Here is a 22,064-nt window from a genome sequence, read left to right as displayed (position 1 = left end):
TTCTATCTCAGGATCCATTCTTTTAACAAAATCTTCAGTCTCTCAATTTAACTGCTTGGAAATTAAACAGTTGATACTTTCTCAAAGAGGTTTCACTGATTCAGTAGTGGTTAACTTCATTTAGGCACGTACGCCTGAATTAAAGGGACACTGAACCCAATTTTTTTGTTGTTTCATTATTCAGATAGATCATGCAATTGTTAGCAACTTTCTAATTTATTCCTATTATCAATTTTTCTTCATTCTCTTGCTAGCTTGATTTGAAAAGCAAGAATGTAAATTTAGAAGCTGGCCCATTTTTGGTTCACAACCTGGGTTGTGCTAGCGAATTGGTGGCTAAATACACCCACCAATAAACAAGTGCTATCCAGGGTGCTAAACCAAAAATTTACTGGCTTCTTAGCTTAGATGCCTTTTTTAAATAAAGATAGCAAGAGAATGAAGAAAAATTGATAATAGGAGTAAATTAGAAAGTTGCTTAAAATTGCATGCTCTATCTGAATCTTAAAAGAAAAAAATTGGGTTTAGTATCCCTTTAAGCAGTAATAAACCTAAAATTCCTCAATGCTTTTGTCCAATACCATCACTTTAAACTTCTGAGAGACTGTCTAACAGACTGACAGGTGTCTTTCATGCAAGTGGCAAGAGTCCATGAGCTAGTGACATATGGGATATACATTCCTACCAGGAGGGGGCAAAGTTTCCCAACCCTCAAAATGCCTATAAATACAGCTCCCACCTCACTCATACCTCAGTTTTACAAACTTTGTTGGAGGATGGTGAAGCGAGTCGTGCTAGATTTTTTTTCATGCCTATAAATACACCCCTCACCACACCCACAATTCAGTTTTTACAAACTTTGCCTCCTATGGAGGTGGTGAAGTAAGTTTGTGCTAAGATTTCTACGTTTATATGCGCTCCTCAGCATTTTGAAGCCCGATTCCTCTCAGAGTACAGTGAATGTCAAAGGGATGTGGAGGGAGTATCACCTATTGAATGCAATGGTTTTCCTCATTGGAGATCTATTTCAAAGGTTCTCTGTTATCGGTCGTAGAGATTCATCTACCTCCCTTTTCAGATCGACGATATACTCTCATATTCAATTACCTCTACTGATAACCGTTTCAGTACTGGTTTGGCTATCTGCTATATGTGGATGGGTGTCTTTTGGTAAGTATGTTTTCATTTTTTAAGACACTCTCAGCTATGGTTTGGCACTTTATGTATTTATATAAAGTTCTAAATATATGTATTGTACTTATATTTGCCATGATTCAGGTTTTCCGTATATTTCCTTTTGCAGACTGTCGGTTTCATATCTGGGAAATGCATTTTTTAGGAAAATATTTCTTACCTGGGGTATAGTCTTTTTTTTCAATTGACTGTCATTTTCAAATTCACAGGCAGAATTAGGCTCGCGAGGGCGCAAAATGCTAAAGTTTATTGCGTAATTTTGGCCCGAAGTTACGTTCGATGCAAATTTGTCACTTCCGGCGTCTTGGTTGACGCCGAGTCCTTTCACAAGGTTGCGTCTTCAATGACACGAGTGTCATTTCTGGATGTTAGCGCCAAAATATTTTCTGTTTGTGTTGTGCGTCTTACTTGGCGCCAAATATTTTCATTATTTAAAACCCCATTCCCATATGCCTCTTGCCTTTTTTCCATCAGAGGGCTATTCTGTTTGCATTTTTTTTTTCCCATTCCTGAAACTGCCATATAAGGAAATTGATAATTTTGCTTTATATGTTGTTTTTTTCTCTTACATTTGCAAGATGTCTCAATCTGATCCTGTCTCAGAAATCACTGTTGGAACCCTGCTGCCAGTTCTACCAAAGCTAAGTGCATTTGTTGTAAACTTGTGGAGGTTATATCTCCAGCTGTAGTTTGTAATAGTTGTCATGATAAACTTTTACATGCAGGTAATATGTCCATCAGTAATAGTACATTGCCTGTTGCTGGTCCTTCAACTTCTAATGTACAAGATATACCTGTGAATTTAAAATATTTTATTGCTGATTCTATTCAGAAGGCGTTGTCTGCTTCCTGCCTTCTAATAAACATAAAAGGTCTTTTAAAACTTCTCATAAAGTTGATGAAATTTCAAATGACCGACAACATACTGAATTATCCTTCTCTGATGAGGATCTATCTGGTTCAGAAGATCCTGCCTCAGATATTGACACTGACAAATCTTCCTATTTATTTAAAATAGAGTATATGCGTTCTTTGTTAAAAGAAGTGTTGATTACCTTGGATATGGAGGAAACTAGTCCTCTTGATATTAAAACTAGCAAACGTTTAAATTCTGTTTATAAACCTCCTGTAGTTATTCTAGAGGTTTTTCCAGTTCCTGATGCTATTTCTGATATGATTTCTAGGGAATGGAATAGGCCTGGTACTAATTTATTCTTTCTTCAAGGTTTAAAAAATGGTATCCTTTGCCAGCAGTTTTGGGAAAAGATTCCCAAAGGTGATGGGGCTATCTCTTCTCTTGCTAAACGTACTATTATTCCTATGGAAGATAGTACTTCTTTTAAAGATCCTTTAGATAGGAAACTTGAATCTTATTTAAGGAAAGCCTATTTATATTCAGGTCATCTTCTCAGGCCTACAATCTCATTGGCTGATGTTGCAGCTGCAATAAAGAAGTAATAAGTTCCAGCGCCCAGTATAATACCCCTAAGCTCCCTTACAGGTTACCTTCCCTAAAGTTAACCAAATATACACAGAACAAAGAAAACTTAGATAGTTTAGGAGCGCTAAAAAAGCCAAAGGGGTGTCTGGAGATCAATATATAAATATAGATTTGCACAATATAAACGGTAATACACTTATAGTTAAATTAAAATAATTTAATAAGAATAAGCAGATTATAAACATTAATATAATTTAGTAGACAATTCGGTTAAAACAAATTGCGGGGGACGTCTCCCTTTAAAACAATAATAGCTCTATAGAGATTTCATATAAAAATACCAGATGACTAAGTTCTCATTATAATAGAACGAAAGATTTATAAAACAAGTTAAATTGACTACGTACAGCTAAGCGCTAATTCCACCTTATATATTCAGATTATAAAAGAACACAGTCTGTTTAAATTTCTCTCAGATATGTGTCAAATCGACAAAATGTTCCTTAGTACTGAGGCTAGTTTAACACAATAGGTAAAATGTATCTTATCACAGAGGCTAATTTTTGACACAATAGACAGATGCAATCTTATGTTATAAAGTGTCTTTTGTCTGCAGATTGTAAGATGCCCTTAGTTATTTCGATTTGCAAATGTTGTATAGGACATAGGCTTACCGGATCTTCTGACACATTTAGTGTCCAATGTAAAGTTTTTCTCTTTTTATGCCTTACTGGAGTTGGACAGGTATAGTAATAGGCTTCTTTAGTACCCTGCTTCACTGTTCAAACTTGTACAATACAAGGATTCACCGGGTGTTAGAGATGAAGGGCACACTCATGCGTGCATGTGATTATGATATCAACACTTGTTTTCGGTAGCAGGTGTCTGGGCTCTTGTTTGTAGAAAGTATGCTCCAGTATATGGTTTCTAGACTTATACGTTATAAGTAGATTACCGGAGTTTCAGAGTCTTGTGCACGCTTCAGCGTGTCTGCAGGTTCCTGGGATTAGGTAAAACAAACGGCCGTTCGTTAACGATCTGCTCCCTTGGACTCGTATGCATCTGCGATTAAGCAGGGGGTAGCAGAACGGGTAATCCAGTCCCTTAGAATATGTGGTTCCTTGTTAAAACGTCAACGCGTTTCGCCAGCAGGCTTTTTCAAGACGTATATCTAGGTTTGTTATTCCGGTGTTTAAAAAGCCCTCCTGTCCTTCCTATTGGTCTGTGACTTCTTCCCTTTAATTGGCTGGAAATTAAGGTAGATTACATGACATTCTTACACAGTCTACTAAGGTGGAATCGCTGTACATGCAGATAGACACTTAAGGATTATATACAAGATTTCTTTACGGATTACGTTAAAATGTATATAGTATATGTCTAGTAATACAGAATGGTTTAAAGTGGACTTCACTATTGCAAGAATTTTTTTAAAATTTGATGTAACTCGTAATATATGAAAATTATCATATGTCTATATAGAATCACTAGCCTTATATAGCGGTATCTGGAGGAAGAAGAAAAAGAGGATCAGGTTTGATATTACGGACATGTGATATTAGTTCTTTGTTGAAAGATAATTTTTATGCTCGTAGGTTAGAATACTTATTTTCCCTATTCCTTACTATGTGATTTTGTTTGTGGATATAAATTCATTAGCCCATACCGCCATTACTAGGCGAGCAAGTTTAGCATTGTGGACATATGATATTAAATCCTTTGTTAAAGAATAATCTTATGTTCGTTAAACTACTGATATTCCCATTCCTTGCTATATTTAATCGACGTTAATAGGTCTAGAGGCTATCTATTCTGACATCAAGAACTGGTTTTAAAGTGTATTATAATCTGAGTAGTAATCGATTTACTCCATTTTCAAGATGTATCTTAATTGTGGGCACAATTATATATTTTAAATCTCATGTTTATAATTACATGGAAGTCACATTAGTAAGATTTAGATACTTTAAATTCTCAATTAATTTCATCCAATGGAAAATGTAGAAAATGTGGAATAGTTCATCTGACTTTCAATATATGTTTCATAACTCACTATCAATTGTCTATCATACTTTATTTAGAGGTGAAATTAATAGAGCTAAATGCGACTTCTATGGACTATTCTTTCTCTCTCATTTATCAAGGTCATGGATGTAAAAGACTGTATTATAGTAGTAATGATTATTCTAATGATAGTGGACATTATTTTAAAATTTTTCATTTTTATTTTTATATTTATGAAGTAAGGAAAGGGGAAAGATCTAATTCAGAATTTAATCCTGAAGGGTATAGGGTCTGCATGTTGTAAATTAGCTCAGCTTCTTTTCTTAGAAGTTTTTCTTCAAAATTTCCCCCTCTCCATTCAGGTTTTAGTTTCTTTATACCCCAGAAGGTGAAATCTTTTAAATTGTTTTTATGTACTTCCCTAAAGTGAGTATATAGGTGTGTTTCTAGGTTCCCCCTGTCTATACATGAGAGATGCTCACGTATGCGCTCCCTCAGGGTCCTGGTGGTCTCTCCTATGTATTGCAGCTGACATGTGCATTGTATAATATAGATTACACCTTTATCTTGCAATGTGATTTTCTTTTATGTGATGTACTAGACCATTTTTGCTGGATATAATTTTCTTGCATTTACTACTATATCTGCAAGATCTACAACCAAAGCAGGGAAAGAAACCTGTTAGTTTATTTCCAGATAGGTCTTTCTCTAATGTAGCTTTCATCTGTATTTGTTTGAATTCACTAGGAGCTAATATTTTTTTGAAATTATTCGCTTTTTTATAGATGATTGTTGGATGTTCTGTCATTTTTTTCCCCTATTATCGGGTCTGTTTGAACCAAATGCCAGTGTTTCTTAATTATTTTATGTAGGAGATTGTGGTCACAATTATAATCGGTTATCAGTGCAACTTTAATTTTGTCTTGGTTCTCTGTTATCGTTGGTTTTGTGGTCTTTGTTTTTATATGATAGCAGACTACTTCTCTCTTTTTGATCTACCTGTGTTCTTGCTTTCTTAATTATCTGGGGATCGTATCCTCTCTCAGCAAACTTCTTCTCAAGCACCTCTTTTGCTCCATGAAGTCTGAATTCCTAGAGCAATTGCGTCTTATCCTAAGACACTGGCCTTTAGAAATGTTTTCCTTCCATTTATTCAAGTGACAGCTATTGAAATGTTAAGTTATTAGCATCCACCTTTTTGAAATGTGTTTTAGTAATTACCTCTTTCTTTTGCATGATGTACCGAGTCCACGGATTCATCCTTACTTGTGGATGATTAAGGAAGTTCTAATTCCGAAACGTCGCTATCTGTTTCTGTGTGAAACCTAAATAAAAGTTTTATTCTGCTGTCACTCTCCTGTGGATTTTTGAATACTTGGCTGGAGCTTTGAGTGAGGCTCCTGAGTGACTTTGCAGTTTGCTGACTGCTGTAGTGCTGGCTTGAACTTTGTTTGTTCCTGATATTATCCTTCCTAACAGGAAGTGGCAAAGAGAGCACCACAGCAGAGCGGTCTATATAGCTCCCCCCTTAACTCCACCCCCCAGTCATTCTCTTTGCCGGCTCTAAGCAGGAAGGGTAAAGTGAAAGAGGTGTTAAGCTGTTAGTTTTATTTTATCTACAATCAAGAGTTTGTTATTTTTAAATGGTACCGGTGTTGTACTATTTACTATCAGGCAGGACTTAGATGAAGATTTCTGCCTGGAGGATTATGATCTTAGCATTTGTAACTAAGGTCCACTGCTGTTCCCACAGAAGCTGAGGAGTACAGGAAAACTTCAGTTTGTGGAACGGTTTCTTGCTATACAGCAATGAGGTATGTTCAGTCATATTTTCTGCAGAGACTGTGTTAACTCAGAAAGGCTGACAGTATCCCCATTAGGGGAGAAGGGTAAGCAGTAATCCTAGTGTTATCAGAGGTTTTACTAGCTTACATAAAGGGTTAATTTTTTTTGGGCACTCAATTTGTTATGAGAAATTGGGACAAACGTTTTTGTGTTCTGGGAGTAACGTTTTTCAGAAAATTTGAAGCAATTTTAACCTGTTTTGCAGTTTGTGTATGCCTTTTTTTCTCTTAAAGGCACAGTACCGTTTTTTTCATTAAATAAAGTGTTTTCCAAGCTTGCTTGTCTCATTACTAGCCTGTTAAACGTGTCTGACACTGAGGAAACTCATTGCTCAATTTGCCATTGTGGAACCCCCTCTTAGAATGTGTCCCAATTGTACTGATATGTCTATAAATTGCAAACAGCATATTTTGACTTATAAAAATTTGGCATTAAATGATTCTCAAACAGAAGGAAATCAGGTTTCGCCATCTAATTCTCCACAAGTGTCACAACCAGTAACGCCTGCACAAGCAACGCCAAGTACTTCTAGTGCGTCTAATTCTTTCACCTTGCAAGATATGGCTTCAGTTATGAATACTACCCTCACAGAGGTTTTATCTAAACTGCCAGGGTTGCAAGGGAAGCGCAGTAGCTCTGGGTTAAGAACAAATGCTGAGCCTTCTGACGCTTTAGTAGCCGTATCCGATATTCCCTCACAATGTTCTGAGGTAGGGATGAGGGATTTGCTGTCTGAGGGAGAGATTTCTGATTCAGGAAAGATGTTCCCTCAGACAGATTCAGATATGAAGGCATTTAAATTTAAGCTAGAGCACCTCCGCTTATTGATCAGGGAGGTTTTAGCTACTCTGGATGATTGTGACCCTATTGTAATTCCAGAGAAATTGTCTAAAATGGACAAATATTTAGAGGTTCCTGTTTACACTGATGGTTTTCTTTCATGTAATTAACAAGAGTCCATGAGCTAGTGACGTATGGGATATACATTCCTACCAGGAGGGGCAAAGTTTCCCAAACCTTAAAATGCCTATAAATACACCCCTCATCACACCCACAAATCAGTTTTACAAACTTTGCCTCCAAGGGAGGTGGTGAAGTAAGTTTGTGCTAGATTCTACGTTGATATGCGCTCCGCAGCAAGTTGGAGCCCGGTTTTCCTCTCAGCGTGCAGTGAATGTCAGAGGGATGTGAAGAGAGTATTGCCTATTGAATGCAGTGATCTCCTTCTACGGGGTCTATTTCATAAGGTTCTCTGTTATCGGTCGTAGAGATTCATCTCTTACCTCCCTTTTCAGATCGACGATATACTCTTATATTTACCATTTCCTCTACTGATTCTCGTTTCAGTACTGGTTTGGCTTTCTACAAACATGTAGATGAGTGTCCTGGGGTAAGTAAGTCTTATTTTCTGTGACACTCTAAGCTATGGTTGGGCACTTTATTTATAAAGTTCTAAATATATGTATTCAAACATTTATTTGCCTTGACTCAGAATGTTCAACTTTCCTTATTTCCAGACAGTCAGTTTCATATTTGGGATTATGCATTGAATTATCATATTTTTCTTACCTCAAAAATTTGACTTTTTTCCCTGTGGGCTGTTAGGCTCGCGGGGGCTGAAAATGCTTCATTTTATTGCGTCATTCTTGGCGCGGACTTTTTTGGCGCAAAAATTATTTTCCGTTTCCGGCGTCATACGTGTCGCCGGAAGTTGCGTCATTTTTTTGACGTTATTTTGCGCCAAAAATGTCGGCGTTCCGGATGTGGCGTCATTTTTGGCGCCAAAAGCATTTAGGCGCCAAATAATGTGGGCGTCTTATTTGGCGCTAAAAAATATGGGCGTCGCTTTTGTCTCCACATTATTTCAGTCTCATTTTTCATTTGCTTCTGGTTGCTAGAAGCTTGATATTTGGCATTTTTTCCCATTCCTGAAACTGTCTTATAAGGAATTTGATCTATTTTGCTTTATATGTTGTTTTTTCTCTTACATATTGCAAGATGTCTCACGTTGCATCTGAGCCAGAAGATACTACAGGAAAACCACTGCCTGCTGGATCTACCAAAGCTAAGTGTATCTGCTGTAAACTTTTGGTAGCTATTCCTCCAGCTGTTGTTTGTAATAATTGTCATGACAAACTTGTTAAAGCAGATAATATTTCCTTTAGTGATGTACCATTGCCTGTTGCAGTTCCCTCAACATCTAAGGTGCAGAATGTTCCTGATAACATAAGAGATTTTGTTTCTGAATCCATAAAGAAGGCTTTATCTGTTATTTCTCCTTCTAGTAAACGTAAAAAGTCTTTTAAATCTTCTCTCTCTACAGATGAATTTTTAAATGAACACCATCATTCTGATTCTTTGGACTCTTCTGGTTCAGAGGATTCTATCTCAGAGATTGATGCTGATAAATCTTCATATTTATTTAAGATGGAATTTATTCGCTCTTTACTTAAAGAAGTACTAATTGCTTTAGAAATAGAGGGTTCTAGTCCTCTTGATACTAATTCTATATGTTTGGATAAGGTTTTTAAAGCTCCTGCGGTTATTCCAGAAGTCTTTCCTGTTCCTAATGCTATTTCTGCAGTAATTTCCAAGGAATGGGATAAATTGGGTAATTCATTTACTCCTTCTAAACGTTTTAAGCAATTATATCCTGTTCCGCCTGACAGGTTAGAATTTTGGGACAAAATCCCTAAAGTTGATGGGGCTATTTCTACCCTTGCTAAACGTACTACCATTCCTACGTCAGATGGTACCTCGTTTAAGGATCCTTTAGATAGAAAAATTGAATCTTTTCTAAGAAAAGCTTATCTATGTTCAGGTAATCTTCTTAGACCTGCTATATCATTGGCTGATGTTGCTGCAGCTTCAACTTTTTGGTTGGAAACTCTAGCGCAACAAGTAACAAATCGTGATTCTCATGATATTATTATTCTTCTCCAGCATGCTAATAATTTCATCTGTGATGCCATTTTTGATATTATTAGAGTTGATGTTAGGTTTATGTCTCTGGCTATCTTAGCCAGAAGAGCTTTATGGCTTAAGACCTGGAATGCTGATATGGCTTCTAAATCAACTCTACTTTCCATTTCTTTCCAGGGAAACAAATTATTTGGTTCTCAGTTGGATTCTATTATTTCAACTGTTACTGGTGGGAAAGGAACTTTTTTACCACAGGATAAAAAGTCTAAAGGTAAAAACAGGGCTAACAATCGTTTTCGTTCCTTTCGTTTCAACAAAGAACAAAAGCCTGATCCTTCGTCCTCAGGAGCAGTTTCAGTTTGGAAACCATCTCCAGTCTGGAATAAATCCAAGCCTGCTAGAAAGGCAAAGCCTGCTTCTAAGTTCACATGAAGGTACGGCCCTCATTCCAGTTCAGCTGGTAGGGGGCAGGTTACGTTTTTTCAAAGAAATTTGGATCAATTCTGTTCACAATCTTTGGATTCAGAACATTGTTTCAGAAGGGTACAGAATTGGTTTCAAGATGAGACCTCCTGCAAAGAGATTTTTTCTTTCCCGTGTCCCAGTAAATCCAGTGAAAGCTCAAGCATTTCTGAATTGTGTTTCAGATCTAGAGTTGGCTGGAGTAATTATGCCAGTTCCAGTTCCGGAACAGGGGATGGGGTTTTATTCAAATCTCTTCATTGTACCAAAGAAGGAGAATTCCTTCAGACCAGTTCTGGATCTAAAATTATTGAATCGTTATGTAAGGATACCAACGTTAAAGATGGTAACTGTAAGGACTATATTGCCTTTTGTTCAGCAAGGGAATTATATGTCCACAATAGATTTACAGGATGCATATCTGCATATTCCGATTCATCCAGATCATTATCAGTTCCTGAGATTCTCTTTTCTAGACAAGCATTACCAATTTGTGGCTCTACCGTTTGGCCTTGCTACAGCTCCAAGAATTTTCACAAAGATTCTCGGTGCCCTTCTGTCTGTAATCAGAGAACAGGGTATTGTGGTATTTCCTTATTTGGACGATATCTTGGTACTTGCTCAGTCTTTACATTTAGCAGAGTCTCATACGAATCGACTTGTGTTGTTTCTTCAAGATCATGGTTGGAGGATCAATTTACCAAAAAGTTCTTTGATTCCTCAAACAAGGGTAACATTTCTGGGTTTCCAGATAGATTCAGTGTCCATGACTCTGTCTTTAACAGACAAGAGACGTCTAAAATTGATTACAGCTTGTCGAAACCTTCAGTCTCAATCATTCCCTTCGGTAGCCTTATGCATGGAAATTCTAGGTCTTATGACTGCTGCATCGGACACGATCCCCTTTGCTCGTTTTCACATGCGACCTCTTCAGCTCTGTATGCTGAACCAATGGTGCAGGGATTACACGAAGATATATCAATTAATATCTTTAAAACCGATTGTTCGACACTCTCTAACGTGGTGGACAGATCACCTTCGTTTAATTCAGGGGGCTTCTTTTGTTCTTCCGACCTGGACTGTAATTTCAACAGATGCAAGTCTCACAGGTTGGGGAGCTGTGTGGGGATCTCTGACGGCACAAGGAGTTTGGGAATCTCAGGAGGTGAGATTACCGATCAATATCTTGGAACTCCGTGCAGTTTTCAGAGCTCTTCAGTTTTGGCCTCTTCTGAAGAGAGAATCGTTCATTTGTTTTCAGACAGACAATGTCACAACTGTGGCATACATCAATCATCAAGGAGGGACTCACAGTCCTCTGGCTATGAAAGAAGTATCTCGAATTTTGGTTTGGGCGGAATCCAGCTCCTGTCTAATCTCTGCGGTTCATATCCCAGGTGTAGACAATTGGGAAGCGGATTATCTCAGTCGCCAAACGTTGCATCCGGGCGAATGGTCTCTTCACCCAGAGGTATTTCTTCAGATTGTTCAAATGTGGGGGCTCCCAGAGATAGATCTGATGGCCTCTCATCTAAACAAGAAACTTCCCAGGTATCTGTCCAGATCCCGGGATCCTCAGGCGGAGGCAGTGGATGCATTATCACTTCCTTGGAAGTATCATCCTGCCTATATCTTTCCGCCTCTAGTTCTTCTTCCAAGAGTAATCTCCAAGATTCTGAGGGAATGCTCGTTTGTTCTGCTAATAGCTCCGGCATGGCCTCACAGGTTTTGGTATGCGGATCTTGTCCAGATGGCATCTTGCCAACCATGGACTCTTCCGTTAAGACCAGACCTTCTGTCGCAAGGTCCTTTTTTCCATCCGGATCTGAAATCCTTAAATTTAAAGGTATGGAGATTGAACGCTTGATTCTTGGTCAAAGAGGTTTCTCTGACTCCGTGATTAATACTATGTTACAGGCTCGTAAATCTGTATCTCGAGAGATATATTATAGAGTCTGGAAGACTTATATTTCTTGGTGTCTTTCTCATAATTTTTCTTGGCATTCTTTTAGAATACCGAGAATTTTACAGTTTCTTCAGGATGGTTTAGATAAGGGTTTGTCCGCAAGTTCTTTGAAAGGACAAATCTCCGCTCTTTCTGTTCTTTTTCACAGAAAGATTGCTATTCTTCCTGATATTCATTGTTTTGTACAAGCTTTGGTTCGTATAAAACCTGTCATTAAGTCAATTTCTCCTCCTTGGAGTTTGAATTTGGTTCTGGGAGCTCTTCAAGCTCCTCCGTTTGAACCTATGCATTCATTGGACATTAAATTACTTTCTTGGAAAGTTTTGTTCCTTTTGGCCATCTCTTCTGCTAGAAGAGTTTCTGAATTATCTGCTCTTTCTTGTGAGTCTCCTTTTCTGATTTTTCATCAGGATAAGGCGGTGTTGCGAACTTCTTTTGAATTTTTACCTAAAGTTGTGAATTCCAACAACATTAGTAGAGAAATTGTGGTTCCTTCATTATGTCCTAATCCTAAGAATTCTAAGGAGAAATCGTTGCATTCTTTGGATGTTGTTAGAGCTTTGAAATATTATGTTGAAGCTACGAAATCTTTCCGTAAGACTTCTAGTCTATTTGTTATCTTTTCCGGTTCTAGGAAAGGCCAGAAAGCTTCTGCCATTTCTTTGGCATCTTGGTTGAAATCTTTAATTCATCTTGCCTATGTTGAGTCGGGTAAAATTCCGCCTCAGAGAATTACAGCTCATTCTACTAGGTCAGTATCTACTTCCTGGGCGTTTAGGAATGAAGCTTCGGTTGACCAGATCTGCAAAGCAGCAACTTGGTCCTCTTTGCATACTTTTACTAAATTCTACCATTTTGATGTATTTTCTTCTTCTGAAGCAGTTTTTGGTAGAAAAGTTCTTCAGGCAGCGGTTTCAGTTTGAATCTTCTGCTTATGTTTTTTGTTAAACTTTATTTTGGGTGTGGATTATTTTCAGCAGGAATTGGCTGTCTTTATTTTATCCCTCCCTCTCTAGTGACTCTTGTGTGGAAAGATCCACATCTTGGGTAGTCATTATCCCATACGTCACTAGCTCATGGACTCTTGTTAATTACATGAAAGAAAACATAATTTATGTAAGAACTTACCTGATAAATTCATTTCTTTCATATTAACAAGAGTCCATGAGGCCCACCCTTTTTTGTGGTGGTTATGATTTTTTTGTATAAAGCACAATTATTCCAATTCCTTATTTTATATGCTTCGCACTTTTTTCTTATCACCCCACTTCTTGGCTATTCGTTAAACTGATTTGTGGGTGTGGTGAGGGGTGTATTTATAGGCATTTTAAGGTTTGGGAAACTTTGCCCCTCCTGGTAGGAATGTATATCCCATACGTCACTAGCTCATGGACTCTTGTTAATATGAAAGAAATGAATTTATCAGGTAAGTTCTTACATAAATTATGTTTTTCTGGTCCCTAAGAGGATTTCGTACATTGTTACTAAGGAGTGGGATAGACCAGGTATTCCGTTCGCTCCCCCTCCTGTTTTTAAGAAAATGTTCCCCATTTCTGACACCATAAAGGACTCATGGCAGACGGTCCCTATGGTGAAGGGAGCTATTTCTACTCTGGCTAAGCATACAACTATACCTATTGAAGACAGTTGTGCTTTCATTGATCCTATGGATAAAAAGTTAGAGGGTCTCCTAAAGAAAATTTTTGTTCATCAAGGTTTTCTTCTTCAACCTATAGCGTGCATTGTTCTGGTAACCACTGCAGCTGCCTTTTGGTTTGAGGCTCTAGAAGAGGCTCTTCAGATGGAGACCCCACTAGATGATATTTTGGACAGAATTAAGGCTCTTAAGTTGGCTAATTCTTTTATTACAGACGCCGCTTTTCATCTTGCGAAGTTAGCGGCAAAGAATTCAGGTTTTGCCATTTTAGCGCGTAGAGCATTATGGCTTAAGTCCTGGTCAGCTGATGTGTCATCTTAATCTATGCTTTTGTCCATCCCTTTCAAAGGTAAGACCCTATTCGGGCCTGCACTGAAAGAGATCATTTCAGACATTACTGGAGCGAAGGGTCATACCCTCCCTCAGGATAAGTCAAATAAGACAAGGACCAAACAAAATAATTTTCGTTCCTTTCGAAACTTCAAGGGTGGTCCCAATTCCTCTTCCTCTGCTGCAAAGCAAGAGGGGAACTTTGCTCAATCCAAGCCAACCTGGAGACCTAATCAGGCTTGGAACAAGCGTAAACAGGCCAAAATGCCTGCTGCTGCCACTAAGTCAGCATGAAGGGGTAGCCCCCGATCCGCGACCGGATCTAGAAGGGGGCAGACTCTCTCTCTTTGCTCAGGCCTGGGCAAGAGACGTTTAGGATTCCTGGGCAGTAGAAATTGTAACCCAGGGATACCTTCTAGATTTCAAGGATTCCCCTCCAAGGGGGAGGTTCCATCTTTCTCAATTGTCTGTAAACAAGACAAAAAGAGAGGCATTCTTACGCTGTGTAGAAGACCTTTTTTCCATGGGAGTGATCTGCCCAGTTCCAAAAGCAGAGCAGGGGCAGGGGTTCTACTCCAATCTGTTTATAGTTCCCAAAAAAGAGGGAACCTTCAGACCAATTCTCGATCTCAAGATCCTAAACCAATTCCTAAGAGTCCCATCTTTCAAAATGGATATCATTCGGACTATCTTACCATTGATCCAGGAGGGTCAATATATGACCACCGTGGACTTAAAGGATGCGTATCTACACATTCCTATCCACAAAGATCATCACCAGTTGCTCAGGTTTGCCTTTCTGGACAGGCATTACCCATTTGTGCCTCTTCCCTTCGGGTTGGCCACGGCACCAAGAACCTTCACAAAGGTGCTAGTAGGTTCCCTTCTGGCGGTCCTAAGGCCGCGGGGCATAGTAGTGACGCCTTATCTAGACGACATTCTAAGTCAAGCGCCAACTTTCCAACTAGCCAAATCACACACGGACTTAGTGTTGGCCTTTCTAAGATCTCACGGCTGGAAGGTGAACGTAAAAAAGAGTTCTCTTTCCCCCCTCACAAGAGTTTCATTTCTAGGGACTCTAATAGACTCGGTGGACATGAAAAATATTTCTGACGGAGATCAGGAAATCAAAGATTTTGTCTACCTACCGAGCTCTTCACTCCATTCCTCGGCCGTCAGTGGCTCAGTGTATGGAGGTAATCGGTCTAATGGTAGCGGCAATGGACATAGTTACGTTTCCTCGCTTACATCTCAGACCACTGCAACTTCGCATAATCCCCATTCCACTGATTGATCATGCAGATTTATCTCCTCAGATAAATCTGGATCAAGAGACCAGAGGCTCTCTTCTTTGGTGGTTGTCACAGGATCATCTGTCTCAGGGAATGTGTTTGCGCAGGCCAGAATGGGTTATAGTGACGACAGACGCCAGCCTTCTGGGCTGGGGTGCAGTCTGGAATTCCCTGAAAGCACAGGGTTTGTGGACTCGGGAGGAGGCTCTCCTACCGATAAATATTCTGGAATTAAGAGCGATATTCAATGCTCTCCAGGCATGGCCTCAGCTGGCTTCGGCCAGATTCATCAGGTTTGTCGGACAACATCACGACTGTGGCTTATATCAATCATCAGGGCGGAACAAAGAGTTCCTTAGCGATGATAGAAGTCTCAAGGATAATCCGTTGGGCAGAGGCTCACTCTTGCTATCTGTCAGCGATCTATATCCCAGGTGTAGAGAACTGGGAGGCAGATTTTCTAAGTCGTAAGACTTTTCATCCGGGGGAGTGGGAACTCCATCCGGAGGTGTTTGCTCAACTGGTTCAGCTATGGGGCACACCAGAATTGGATCTGATGGCGTCTCGTCAGAACGCCAAACTTCCTCGTTACGGATCCAGGTCAAGGGATCCTCAGGCAGTATTGATAGATGCTCTAGCACTACCCTGGTCGTTCAACCTGGCTTATGTGTTTCCCCCATTTACTCTCCTTCCTCGTTTGATTGCCAGAATCAAACAGGAGAGAGCTTCGGTGATCTTGATAGCTCCTGCGTGGCCACGCAGGACTTGGTATGCAGGCCTGGTGAACATGTCATCTCTTCCACCATGGACTCTGCCACTGAGACGGGACCTTCTCATTCAAGGTCCATTCAAGCATCCAAATCTAATTTCTCTGCAACTGACTGCTTGGAGATTGAACGCTTGATTCTATCAAAGCGGGGTTTCTCTGAGTCGGTCATAGATACCTTGATTCAGGCTCGAAAGCCTGTTACCAGGAAAATCTATTATAAGATAGGGCGTAAATATCTTTTTTGGTGCAAATCCAAAGGCTACTCCTGGAGTAAAATCAGGATTCCTAGGATTTTGTCTTTTCTCCAAGAGGGATTGGAGAAAGGATTGTCAGCTAGTTCCCTAAAAGGACAGATATCTGCTCTGTCTATTCTGTTGCATAAGCGTCTGGCAGATGTTCCAGACATTCAGGCTTTTTGTCAGGCTTTAGCTAGAATTAAGCCTGTGTTTAAACCTGTTGCTCCGCCATGGAGTCTAAATTTAGTTCTGAAAGTTCTTCATGAGGTTCCGTTTGAACCCATGCATTCCATAGATATTAAGCTTTTATCTTGGAAAGTTTTGTTCCTAGTTGCTATCTCTTCAGCTCAAAGAGTTTCTGAACTATCTGCATTACAATGTGACTCACCTTATCTTGTGTTCCATGCTGATAAGGTGGTTTTGCGTACCAAGCCTGGGTTCCTACCTAAGGTTGTTACTAACAGGAATATCAATCAGGAAATTGTTGTTCCTTCTCTGTGTCCTAATCCTTCTTGTAAGAAGGAACGTCTGTTGCACAACTTGGACGTGGTTCGTGCTTTGAAATTCTATTTACAGGCAACCAAAGATTTTCGTCAAACATCTTCTTTGTTTATTGTCTATTCTGGAAAGCGTAGGGGTCAAAAGGCTACAGCGACTTCTCTTTCCTTTTGGCTGAAAAGCATCATCCGTTTGGCTTATGAGACTGCTGGACAGCAGCCTCCTGAAAGGATTACAGCTCATTCTACTAGAGCGGTAGCTTCCACATGGGCTTTTAAAAATGCTTCTGTTGAACAGATTTGTAAGGCTGCGACTTGGTCTTCGCTCCATACCTTTTCAATAGACATGTGCACGGCTAAAAAATTCGTTTCGGATCGATTCGGACTTTTCGAATTTCGTTTCGGATCGAATCGGATTCGGCAAAATTTGAATAAATTCGTTTCGGATTTATTCGGATCCGAATAAATTCGTTTCGGATTTATTCGGATTCGGCTGAATTCGGTTCTATTCGGTTCCGAAATTCGGTATGTTTTAGTACACTAAGTCACTAACACCCATAAACTACCTATGAACCACTAAACCGAGGCCCCCCCCACATCGCAAACCCTATAATAACATTATTTAACCCCTAATCTGCCGATCGGATATCGCCGCAACCTACATTATAGCTATTAACCCCTAATCTGCTGTCCCTAACACCGCCGACCCCTACATTATAGTTATTAACCCCTAATCTGCCCCCCAACGTCGCCGCAATCTAACTACAAGTATTAACCCCTAATCTGCCGACCCGATATCGCTGCCTACATTATAGCTATTAACCCCTAATCTGGTGTCCCTTACACCGCCGACCCCTACATTATAGTTATTAACCCCTAATCTGCCCCCCCCCCACAACGTCGCTGCAATCTAACTACAAGTATTAACCCCTAATCTGCCGACCGCAAATCGCCGCCACTATAATAAATGTATTAACCCCTAAACCGCCGCACTCCCGCCTCGCAAACACTATAATACATTTTATTAACCCCTACTCTGCCCTCCCTAACATCGCCGCCACCTACCTACAATTATTAACCCCTAATCTCCCGCCCCCAACGTCGCCGCTACTATAATAAGGTTATTAACCACTAAACCTAAGTCTAACCCTAACACTAACACCCCCTAACTTAAATATAATTTAAATAAAACGAAATAAGTTTACTATAGTTAAATAAATGAATCCTATTTCAAACTAAAGACTTACCTGTAAAATAAACCCTAAGATAGCTGCAATATAACTAATAGTTACATTGTAGCTATTTTAGGATTTATTTTTATTTTACAGGCAACTTTGTATTTATTTTAACTAGGTACAATAGTTATTAAATAGTTAATAACTATTTAATAGCTACCTAGCTAAAATAAATACAAATTTAAACTGTAAAATAAATCCTAACCTAAGTTACAATTACACCTAACACTACACTATCATTAAATTAATTAAATAAATGAATCATATTTAAAACTAAATACTTACCTGTAAAATAAACCCTAATATAGCTGCAATATAACTAATAGTTACATTGTAGCTATTTTAGCATTTATATTTATTTTACAGGCAACTTTGTATTTATTTTAACTAGGTACAATAGCTATTAAATAGTTATTGACTAATTAATAGCTACCTAGTTAAAATAATTACAAAATTACCTGTAAAATAAATCCTAACCTAAGTTACAATTAAACCTAACACTACACTATCATTAAATAAATTAACTACAAGTACCTACAATTATCTACAATTAAATAAACTAAAGTACAAAAAACCCCCACTAAATTACAAAAAATAAAAAAATATTACAAGAATTTTAAACTAATTACACCTAATCTAAGCCCCCTAATAAAATAACAAAGCCCCCCAAAATAAAAAAATGCCCTACCCTATACTAAATTACAAAAGTTAATAGCTCTATTACCTTACCAGCCCTTAAAAGGGCCTTTTGCGGGGGCATGCCCCAAAGAAAACAGCTCTTTTGCCTGTAAAAAAAATACACAATACCCCCCCCACATTACAACCCAACACCCACATACCCCTACTCTAACCTAAACCCCCCTTAAATAAACCTAACACTACCCCCCTGAAGATCTCCCTACCTTGAGTCGTGTTCACCAAGCCGGGCCGAAGTCTTCATCCGATGGGGCAGAAGAGGACATCCAGACCGGCAGAAGTCTTCATCCAAGCGGGGCAAGAAGAGGTCTTCCATCCATCAGAAAAGTACAAAAAAACAAACAAACACTAAATTACCAAAAATAATAAAATATTACAATAATTTTAAACTAATTACACCTAATCTAAGCCCCCTACTAGCTATTAATATAGCTACAATATAACTAATAGTTACATTGTAGCTATTTTAGGATTTATATTTATTTTACAGGCAACTTTGTATTTATTTTAACTAGGTACAATAGCTATTAAATAGTTAAGAACTGAGTATATTGGAAAGTTGTTTAAAATTACATGCTGTAAGAGGAGGGGAAGAGGAGGAACCTGTGCAGGTACTGCTCCCCTGCAACTACACCTTGGCGGGTTATCGCGCCTGGAACCTCTATCGCAGAGGGAAACATTGCGGCTGGCTAAAACCATCAGTCCAGTTATCCTCCACAGCGTAAAAATCGATCATACGCTGACACAGAGTTTTTTTTGAAGAAATTGAAATTTGTTCCCCAAGCAGCATTTCTCTCAATCTCTTGGAAATCAGGCTGACGCCTAAAAACATCAAAGCAGTTAAAACCCTTCCTCCCTCCTCCACCTGGCTGGAGCGGGGAGGCATACAAGACAGCAAGAGCTATTGAAATTCAGCTGAACAGCTCGAGTCCCCCACTGTGTTGAAGATTGACGTCCACCCCCAGTAAACTCACCAGTCTGAAGGCTGACATAGTTGTGGCCGCCCCCACCCACCGATGCTGCGTGTGGAGAGACGGCAGAGCCGTGTTTGCAGCTAGCAGCCTGTCGGACAACGGAACCGGCTCCCCACTTTCAGCCGGATCTATGCGGATGAATCCGTTGACTGGGAGATTGCCAGAGACAGGTGAGCCAGTCGGAAGGTCCATCGCAGAGGGACCGTGAACGGCACCTGGAGGCAAGAGAATCTGAGGTCAGGAAGCGGAGCCGTGAATCTCCTTGTGTGATCCTCATCAGCGAATTACAGTGCAGACACAGATGGGGGTAAGAAGAAATATACTGTTCTTGTACTATTAGCTCTTGCTTCTTTAAAACCTGACGCTGTTTTCACCAGGGTTATACTACAAACGAGACACTGCTAACTTAGTCTCTTTCTTCATACCTGCACTTTCTCTCTGACTATAAGCGCTCAGTCATTTGATCTATTCTTAAAAGAGAGGGAAAAGAGAAAAAAATCCATTTTTATCTTATGACTGTAGCTGGATCTGCTCTTTGGCTTATTAGCTGAACGATATATTCCTGACTGAAATAGAATTATCTTAAAGCTACAAAGAGACGGTGACACTATTTGAAAGTTTTGCAAATAAGCTCCTGCGGCTTGGGACTTTTGTTTTGCTCAAATTCTGCTTTAACTATGAACTGGCAAACTCCTGCATCTTATGTCTTAATATGTCTCTTACTGCCTAACATCTAAGTGGTTATTATAGCATACTACCTTTTTTAGCAAATAAGTAACTGATTTTTCTTTTTTTTTCTTTTTTATCTTCTTCAAGGTCTGTTAATCTAAAATATCTGTATATCAATAGATTTACAGTTTTGTTTTTTGCTTTTTTTTCTTCTCCTCACAATACCATCAATACAGGAGTTACCTATAACATATCTTTGGTATACTTGGTATTCCCAATACATAATCTTGTGTGCTCCTAACATCTATATTAGTATTGACGGCAGTCACAGTACCCTTAACAGTCATATATTGGTATTTTTATATATATATACCATATATTCACCATGTTCTAGTTCTATAGCGCACCTGTTGGAATATGATATATTATGTGTAAATATATATATATATATATATATATATATATATATATATATATATATGTATGTGTAATATATATATAGTATCAAGTATCAGTATAGAAACTTATAGGGAGGGAATACCAGAGGGATGAACAGGCAGCTATAGGCCCAGAAATAGCCCATACATAAATTAATCAAAGGGCTCATTCTACCCCCACATCATCGAGGTTAGTTATATAATGGATTAAAGCTCTTCTTTTTCCCTAAACGGGTAATTCAAATAAGGTTTAAATTACTAATTATCTGGCATAAGGCTAGATACTGAAACCCAGTTATTTTTTTTTTTATTTTTTTTCCCTGTTCCTCAGTTCAATTGACATGGGTCTAAAGTACATAGGGGGGAAAAAGACAAGGAATTCCGATCAGGGATAAAAGGACAAGATAAACTTAGTAGAAGAACTAGCTCTAGTGCACAGTAAGGCACGCATAATTGTTTGGAGCTAGGCATAGGTTGAGAATTGAAAACTGGAACAATTTCTTCTGCTCAGATACAATTAATAGAATATTAAACTTTGGACTAAAGGTTGTACAGGAAGAATAAATTAAGGACTATCAGAATAATTTTCTTACAAATAGTCTCTTAACCACACTAGCCTTAGGACCTAGGATCCTTGGTGGTCTTACACACTCACTTAATAAATTTCACTTGTCACACATTCACTTGATCTCACTTGATTTTTCACGTCTTTCTTTCACACTGACTTCTATTTTTTTCCCTCTCTAATTTACAAGTAATTTTTAAACTAACCTACCCAAAGATCTAAGATCTTGGGTAGTCTTACACATTCACTTTAACAAACTACACTTTTGTACACATTCACTTGTTTTCACTTGATTTGCTGTGGGTTTTTTTCCTTTTTTTTTTTTTTTTTTTTTTACTTCCCCCCCTCTCCTCCTCTTTCTCTTTCCCCTCTCTCTCTTTTCTTCTTTTTTTTCTTCCCCAACACTAAACACTCTTTTATCACGTTCACTTTAAAGGGAACAGGACAAGAAGGTGCACTCTTTTTTTTTCTTTTTTTTCAGTTAAAACACTTATGGACAAATATCTAAATTCACCATCTCAAAATAAAAACACTTCACCAACCATGGCTTCTAGACCCAGAGATAGGAGGAATAAGACAGCTACTGAAACCTTGGTCGAGTTACACTCTGAACCAGTTTCCTCCATAAAACATACTGAGGCTACTAACTCACAGTTATTAGTAAATAGCATTATGGAAGCCCTGAATCCAAAATTTTAATTTCTTAGATTAGAAATAAAGCAAGATATACATGTATTATCAGCAGAAATTAAACAATTTTCGGCACGGATTCAGGAAGTCGAACAGAGAGTGTCCGATCTAGAAGATCTGACAGTAACACATGACACGAATTTGAAGGCTAATTCACTTTCATTAACAGAATTACAAAATAAA

This window comes from Bombina bombina, chromosome 5 (genome assembly GCF_027579735.1).
Source record: "Bombina bombina isolate aBomBom1 chromosome 5, aBomBom1.pri, whole genome shotgun sequence".
NCBI classification, from domain to species: Eukaryota; Metazoa; Chordata; class Amphibia; order Anura; family Bombinatoridae; genus Bombina; species Bombina bombina.
The sequence above is the reverse complement of the archived record's forward strand: the minus strand, read 5'-3'. Positions refer to the sequence as shown.